This window comes from Gadus macrocephalus, chromosome 1 (genome assembly GCF_031168955.1).
Source record: "Gadus macrocephalus chromosome 1, ASM3116895v1".
NCBI classification, from domain to species: Eukaryota; Metazoa; Chordata; class Actinopteri; order Gadiformes; family Gadidae; genus Gadus; species Gadus macrocephalus.
This window is the reverse complement of record NC_082382.1, coordinates 1,819,918-1,829,205: the sequence shown is the minus strand read 5'-3', so window position 1 is coordinate 1,829,205 and position 9,288 is coordinate 1,819,918.

Sequence of the window (9,288 nt, the reverse complement as noted above, 5' to 3'; positions counted from 1 at the left end):
GCAAGTAATATAAACAACACATATGTTAAATTTGTTCCCTTTACCTTTGTTAAATCACATTTATGAATAGAGGTGCCACTCGTTTTTGTTTATTTTTGTATTAAAATGTAACAAAATAAGGAAATGCATCATAAAACAGGCATAACCGGGAAATAATCAACATCATTAGAAATTGAAACATACTCAATAACATCTGTCTGAACAACACATTAAAGCCTTTGAACACGGCCATTATAGGTATATCAGACTATACCACACATGAGGGGCAGAGTCTCACTGTGTGTGTATCGCATGTGTATTTTTTGCACTGGTTGCATGTATATTGTGTTTTTCTGTCCATCATGGCTCCACACACTTCACAGTGTTTATTTTTGGCTGACGGGCTGGTCCTACATCGGGCTGCTCGCGGGCTGGTCCTGGGGCTGGCTGCTTGCGGGCTGGTCCTTGGGCTGGCTGCTTGCGGGTTGTTCCTGGGGCTGGCTGCTTGCGGGCTGGTCCTGGGGCTGGCTGCTCGCGGGCTGGTCCTGGCTGCTCATGGGATGGTCCTGGGGCTGGCTGCTCGCGGGCTGGTCCTGGCTGCTCACGGGATGGTCCTGGGGCTGGCTGCTCGAAGGCTTGGCCTGGCTGCTGAAGGGCTAGTCCTGAGGCTCTTTTACGTTTCGGAGATGGCTGATGCTCATCCTCCTCTTCAAACTCAGTGTCAGACTCTGAATTTTCAGAAATGTTATCGTCACTTTCTGAAACTATTTCCTCTGCATCACCATCAAAACCCTCTGTCTCTTCAAATATCAACTGTAAGGCAGTCTGAACAGAGAATCGCTTTGCCATCTTGATCAGTCGTGGTATGGAACCACGCCGACAGAGCTTTTTTATAGTGTAAGGTCCCCAAGCTTGGTTCCCGCAAGACAGAGGGTGAAATGTGTGGGAATATGGGTGTAGATAGTGTTGGGTGCTCCAATTTCAACCTTGTGCGGGAACAGTGGGTGCACACTGTGGGTGCTCACACCAAAGGCCCATTCACCTGCTTTACTCTCTCCTTCTCTCTCTCTCACACACACACACACACACACACACCCACACACACACACACACACACACACACACACACACACACACAGAGGAGGAAGGGAAAATGAGGGTGCACAGAACCTAAGTTTTCCACACTTAAACTAGCTCCGGGTCCACTGGACCCGAACACCCTGTGTGTCATATAAATGTGAAGGGGGGGTATACAGGGGGGGGGTCATTGAATTTTTTTTTCTCATTTATGTTCCTCACAGAAAATGAGCCAAAGCCAATGATTCTTAGTTCACAAAAATAATTATTTGCATCACTTTTATTAAGCTAAAAACTGAAAACCGGTCCCACAGACCCGAACACCTTATAAGGGAACATTCGATTGGATCACTGTGATCCATCTGCCAAATTTTCCAACTGATTGCACCCTTCCGATGGGATCAGGATAATCCTGTTGTTTTTTTGATCAAATAGATCCCAAACCGAGTTCAAAGTTTTGAAAAACTCAAAGGGCAGGTTTGATCTGATCAAATGTAAAATCGGATTACATGATCAGATTTTAGTTTGGAATCCCTCTTTTGCTTTGAAAACCCATTTCCAAGAATTGATCCAATCCGTGATCCGAAATACCACTGGATTAAAATGGGCCCAAGGGACAGAAAAGGGAAAAGAGAGGACAATTTATAAAGAGAGGAAAAAGTAAGGGAAATAGAGAAATATTTTCTCTATTTTCTATAATAATTTCATAAAAAATAAAATAAACTATAGAACACATTTCCTTAGCCAGTGTATCGGCAGGTCACTGTTGATATTCTTGCGGAAAACAAACTTAAAACATTTAGCAAGCACTGTAGTTTTCAAAAGTATTTTTAAAGTTGTATTTACATTTGTGGCATAAATATCCTTGCGGTAAATTTCCGCACTTTTCTGCACTTATTTGAATGGGAATGCTCTATTAACTATGCCATGCTCTATAACACTGTATACACTATTATTATAGCCATTGCACTATTCTTCATTGCACACCTGTACACCAACTGACTCAAACGGAAAAACCCATTTCACACTATTGTCATGATCCGCCCCTGGTTTTCTCATTCACCTGCCTGCCACCCTGATCACTCCCAATTAACCCAACCACCCTCACCTGTGTTTCCCCTATATCAGTCCTTTCCTCCCAAACATTCCCTGCCAGATTGTCTCTTGTGTTTCACAGTGCTTTCCCGCGATTCAAATCCTGACCTACCACCGATCCTGCCTGTTCTCTGATCCCTGCCTGTCTGACTCTTCTGCCGGTTCCTGATCCCCGCCTGTCTGACTATTCTCCCGGTTCCTGATATCCGCCTGTCTGACTCTTCTGCCGGTTCCTGATATCCGCCTGTCTGACTATTCTGCCGGTTCCTGATATCCGCCTGTCTGACTATTCTGCCGGTTCCTGATCCCCGCCTGTCCGACTATTCTGCCGGTTCCTGATCCCTGCCTGTCTGACTATCCTGCCTGCCGATCCTGTATCCGAATAAACTATTGACACTGTTCCACGCTCGTCGTCAGTCTGTGCACTTGGGTTCAGTCAAACGCTCACGTTACAACTATTGATATATTTATTATTGGTTTTGTAAAGTGTAGGTAAAATAAGGCTTCAGCATACACCTTCACAAACGTTTATCTATAAAAATATTAAAGTTCAAAAAGCTTTATTTGTCCATGTTGCCATATTAGAAAATTGTCTTTGATTGAAGGCAATCTGTTCTCCCCAACGGTGCGTTCACACCAAACGCTACATTTGTCGCCCGTTCGCGTTATCGCCGAAGTTTTGTCGTGCCACAAATCATAATCTGTCGCATTGCATGTCTTTACCTTTTGTGGAAGAGGGAGAGACGTCGGAGGACCCGACGCAGTATATTCATAATATTGTAATGACCACGGAAGAGGCAGTGAATGAAGTATTGAATAGACAGAGATTTATTAGATGGGCCTACCTAATAAACCGTTGGAACACACACAAGACCGGAAACATAACAACGCCGGTAAACAAACCCCGAGAAGCCCAATCCCTATGAGAGCTCTCCGCGCTATGGCCATCCGGAGGCGCACAGAGCTTTTGGCCGTGATATTATATATACAAATATTATATTATATAGTATTATATTATATATAGAGCTCCGGGAGTCGCAAACGGCAACATTCACTTTCTCCTCCATGTTGCAGTTCACCCCGGACTGCACTTCACTGAGTTTGACGGTTGAACGCTGATTGGCTGTTACGTTACACATGTGACTCAGTGGCCACGTTGTTGAACGCTGTTTGGCTGTCATCACGCGAAATTCGCGTCAAAGTTTAAATATTTCAACTCGAGCGAATTTGTCGCCCCACAAATCCTCGTGAACGCGCTCGCCTGTGCACGGCGAAAGTGTCGCACGACAAATCAAAACTTGTCGCCGGTTTTCTCTCGCGAAAACTTCGCCCGATACGCGTCTATACGTTCACTTTGTATGGGATCCTGTCGCCCCGTCGCGTTTTGTGTGAACGCACAGTAATTGTGTGTATGTGGTGCTTGTGTACGAAGAATGTTGTGTGTGTGTGTGTATTGCCTTGGGTATGAAGGATTTTGTATAGAGATGTTTTGGCAAGAGGCACTCCGTATCTACTGCCGGACGGAAGCAGCTCAAAGCAGCCGTGGAGGAGGTGGGAGGGGACGGGAGGGATCTAGGAGAGGGGACGGTAGGGATCCAGGAGAGGGGACGGGAGGGATCCAGGAGAGGGGACGGGAGGGATCCAGGAGAGGGGACGGGAGGGATCCAGGAGAGGGGACGGGAGGGATCCAGGAGAGGGGACGGGACGGATCCAGGAGAGGGGACGGGAGGGAATGGGAGGGATTGGTCTTCCTCTCCACTGCCTTAGTGTGCAGGTCTGAAAGCTGTTTTTTTGGATGATGGTTATCTTGCTTGCCTGCTTAATTATCCTAGCCAGTTTTCCCTTGCATCTGCTTGTTAGGAAGCTGTACCTAGATGTAATGTTGAAGGAGATGACAGATTAGATCGGATAAACCGTGAATAAAATGTCCTTTCTGACATCTGCATGCTGGGTGAAGGACAGGCGGTGGTCAATCTGGGTGCCAAGGAACTTGAAATGTTTAACCTGTTCAACCACTTGCCCCTCCAGTCTTAAAGGTGTGGAGAGTGGATGTGGGGTTTCGGGTGCCCAGCACCTATCAACACAGTTCTTTGGTCTTGCTGATGTTGTGATGGAAAATCTACATGTTGTTACGTTTTTGGTCTATCTATGAACTTAAGTTTGGTTACTATTTTGTGTGATGCATATATTGCCTGCCTTCTCCTCTCCTTATGGGTCATCTAAAGTGTGAACCTTCTAGGGTCGTGTGATTCGTTTTATTGCCTGCCTGTTCCTATCTTTTCGTGTGTTGTAAATCATCTTCCATGCAATCCTTTGATGTATGGGCCTGTTCGTCGACCCCCTGGCTAGCGTCAACGAAGCCAGAGGGTTAGATGGCACGGCCGCTACCCCCTCCAATGGCATCCAGGGCAGCTTCAGTTGTAAAGATAACCATCTGGTACACAAAGGCTTTTTGGTTTATTGGGGGACACACCCCCTCTAGAAGCCAACCGAAGTGAATAAGAACTCATTGATTCAAACACTCCGGGGACTTCTCCCCAGCGTACCTTGAGTATGAAGTAACAAGCAAAGAGAAGCTCCCATCTGAGGCCTCAGATTATTGTATTGTATGCCTGTTATGTTGTTTGTTGATGCATGTTGTGATGTATCTTTGTTCATACTTTTATTACAAATATATATAACCAGCAATTGCCTGCAAGTATTGTGTGCTTTTTGCATCTAAATATCTCATCTGCTTAGACGCAATATCTGATAGAGAAATTGCCATGACAATGTTTAGTTGCAGTGAGCTCTCCTTAAGTGGACAGGGTGTGCTCGTCTGTCAGGTGGGCCACCAACGCCATGTCATCAGCATATTTAAATAGTTTTAGTTTATTGATCATGCAGGTGATCTCATTTGTGTATAAGATAATTGGTAACAAGACAGATCACTGTGGGACTCCTGTATTTAAAATGGTGTTGGTAGATGTTACACCATGCACTCTCACATGCTGGGGTCTGTTCATTAAGAACGCCTTAATCCAGAGTGTCAGTGTTGGGTTGACTTGTAGCTGCTGAAGGCGATGTGGAAGTGTGTTGATATTTACTGCATTGAAGGCTGATGAAAAATCCATGAATAGAATCCTGACAAAGGACTGTTGGGAGTCAAGGTGCATTGTCACATTGTCCAGGAGACCTAGACTGGCATCCTCCACACTCCGTCTTGGTTTGTAGGAAAACTGCAACAGATCCGGACTTTCTCCAACCATGGTGGTGAGTTCCTCTGCAACAACTCTCCATACATTTGCAGAGGATAGAGGTGAGTGCCACAGGTCGGAAATCGTTCAGGGCTTTGGCATGAGTCTTTTTAGGAACAGGAATGATGGTAGTCTCCTTCCATGCCCTAGGAACAAAGCTGGCATCCAGAAAAAGCCCAAGGAGTTGTGTCATCACACCACCCAGCTGGGTTGCACACTCCTTCAATATCCTTCCCTTCAGCCTGTCTGGTCCAGGAGCTTTTGTAGACTGGAGACGGGTAAAGATTGAAACAACCCTCTTCTCCTCTACACAGATGGATCCAAAGGGGTAGTGAGGGGAAAAACGGTCTGTCTAGTTACTGGACCAGATGAAATGAGACGGAGAGGTAATAAAGTCTGTCGGCACGAGGACCTTGGATTTATTAAGTAAAGTGGCAACGGTTATACAGAGTCATAAAGCGTGAGAGATCGAATATGTCAAAGTCCCTAATCAGCGCTGATGGTTCGTCCAGAGCTTCGCCTCCGTGGAAGGTCTGCTTCAGAAGAAGATGAGTCCCTGTGTGATACAGTCTTAAGCTGTATCCTCCTCTCGATGAGGTGTGTGCGTTTGAGGTGTGTGTGGTTCTGTGTGTTTTTGCTGGACCTTGGCTCCCAGGCCCTGGATCTTCTTGTGTTCCTCCTAACGGGGGAGAGCTCTCAAAATGTCTCCTGTGTGATAAATTAAAACGGGGGAGTGCCCCCCCCGAAGTGTCTCCTGTGTGATGATTTAATGTGGCTCTCCCATTCTTGAGGATGACTGGTGCATTGTCTGAGTGTCTACCATTTGCCTGGGAAATGGGGCCTTCGGCTCTGGCCTTGACCTGACTATATTATCATGTTTGTGTTATGTGTTCGTTGGGTTTAGAGCAAGAGTCGACTATATATTAATGTGCCTGCCATGTGATGTGCTCATCAGGTTATTTTTCCCAACATATCCCCCTCAAGTCGTCGCAAGACGACTTTTACTCATTAGGGGTACGAGGGATAGGACTCCAGCGCGGGACTACCATTATAACACCATTAGAAATAACAGAAAGAAGGCAAAATGATCATAAAAACAAACAACCATGAGCATGGGACTAAAACAACTCGCTGGACCGGGTGTATGGGGAACCACGTGGGAGAAACGCTACCCATGCGTCAGACATGGGTATGCCATACACACCCCACCTAGGGGGTGGCATCCACCCCGGCCTTACATCGCGAGCAGACAATACCAACAATACTGGCAGCAGATGATACACAACAAAACCAACACCAAACCATAACGACAACAACAAAATGCAACAATAAAACTAACAGTAAACAATAACGATATAAACAAAAATGCAACAATCACACAAACACTACACAATAACAACCACAGGAAAGAAATGCAACCCTGAAACGTGTCCCTAAATAATAATAATAATATCAGAAAGATATGAGGTAAACAACGAATGGCAATCCCCCTCAACCCATCCCTAGATGACCGCACACTAAGGATGTGAGGAGGAGTTAACTGGTCGTGTAACAATAAGCAATCACACGCATGGGGTATTCAGGGTAGGCCCGGGGCACGGGAACAACTGAAACCACGGAATAGTCCTGAGCGTCATCACAGGCAGGTGGACGCAAGGCGCCACCTGAGCATTAGACCCTTTTATTCAACTGCGCTCAGGACCTCATCTGATAAACGGGCAATCAAGGCCCCTGGAATCTCGCCCGTGTGTATCCCCGAGCTCCATCTAGTGGGACAGCGATATAAACAACAACATTTGCGTTCCCGGCGTCGGTCGCGTAGACGCGGGCATAGATATGGGAGTGGCTAAAAACAGTGAAGCGTACAGAAGCGAATACAGCCAGGGGCGCCCTCAAGCCTTAAGGGAACGGGCCGCAGCCCCTGGTACCGGAACGCAGATCCCTGGTCAGGGCGACGTGGGTGCATCAGGTGGGAGGGGGGTGGTGCCGTTGGCGGGGACGGGAATGGGGCAGCCCACCATGTTCTCCAGCCGGATCAGGTCGGGCCCCTCTGGTGGTCCCTCGTCCAAACTCTCCGGTGTATACTCGATCCCCAGGTAAGCTTGGATGGCACCTGCTGCACCTGTAGCGCCCATCGCTCATTGGGCTCTCCATCCATCCTGTGAAGGGGTCATTAATGCCGGAGCTCTCTGCCAACTCTAATCTGAGGGACTGTAACCCGGCCGAAATCTGATTGCATCATCCTTGGGTAGTTGGTCGGCTCCGGGTGTGTCTGCATCTGGCTCTTCCTCTGGCCCTGGAACTTTGTGTTTCTCTTGCTGGAATTACAAACTTATGTACAACAGTTAGATGTTCAAACATATTTTCCTTAATTCTATTTCTAATTACTCTAATGGAAGTCCCTTTTGGGACCCTTGAATGTTAGGTGAATGCATGGGTCGACCCTTAAGCATTTCATGCAGGGTTAGATGTGTCGTTCTGTTAGTTTTCATGCGATAACTCATTAGTGCCAGTGGTAGTGCATCAATTCAATTTAGTGCTTGGACAAATGTTGTTAATTTTTGTCTTGAGCGTCCCATTCACTCTTTCCACCATACCTTGTGGTTGAGGATTGGGGCGTAATCTAGTCTTTATTTGACATGCAAATGTTGAATCACTTGTTTGAGTGTTCTCCGAATAAACGTTTTGTCTGAGCTTATTTCTGACGGAATTCCAAACCTAGTCATGACTTCTCTAGTCCGAAACTTTATTACTGTAGCCGCACTTTGGTCTTTTGATGGGACTGCTTCTGCCCATCTGTTGAACACTGTTCTGTTTTGTTTTATATTTCACACTCATTTAGCTGGATGTCAATCATTGTTTGCAAGTATGGTGAAAAAAATAAATAAATAAAACGTTGTTTTCTTAATATATATATATATATATATGTATATATTTTTTTTTTTTAATTCTCCTCAATACCTCCCCTCTTGGGCAATGGTCAAAACCATGCGCATTAAATGATAAGCAAATCTAAGAACGCCGTTGGTGCAACCAACGTCGAAACGTCTAACCTTAAGCATCAGCAAACTGAAACCAATCTTTTGGGAAGGGAAATCTAAACCAGTATGTCCAAAACCAAAGCCCAATATGGGTGAGTTTACCATCAGCCGCCTGAAACCACGCTGTTCCAAAGTCATGCACTAAACCGAAAAAACTTACATGCGTTAGTGGCCTTCTATACCACAAAGGTAAAATAAAATAAAACGCGACATGCCCCGTTCCAAGACCACCTCTGCTGCCACAGCTGACATATCTGACTCCTGTTCCTCCTCCACCCTCCACCCCACCCGGCACTTCCTATGATTGTTGCAGCTCGTCACTTCATGATCAAGTGAGCCAGTGCCCACAGCGACTCTGCCAAGTAATCGTGACTGTGCCTGCCTTAGGTCGTCCCGGGTGTCAAGGTGGGATCTTACCCGTCGTTGGCTAACCAGCCTTCCATACTGGCTCGCTGCAGGATGCCATACCTGGGATACAATCAATCCCCACCTATATGGTGGTATAGATCGCAAAGTGGAGGGATGGAGACAGAGTCTTCAGCCCCATCTGCCCTATGCAGCCAAGCGTGCGTAATGGATACACATCAGGGGGACTATAAGACAAAAGGTAATTTATCAGAGTTAAAGTTATTAAAGTGTTGCAGCAGCAGTAGTGGCATTTGAAAGGTAAACCCACTACTTCCGAATCCAAATTGACAACATAGCATGTAGGACCCCTTCCCAGCAGATGTGGCGTCAACCCACCTACTGTCCTTTACTAGGGAGATGTGAAAGAAAACAAAAATCACAATATTAAAACTTGCATTTTCAATATTGGGCGACTCACTTTTGTCTTAACCGTTACTCAAAATCACAATTCT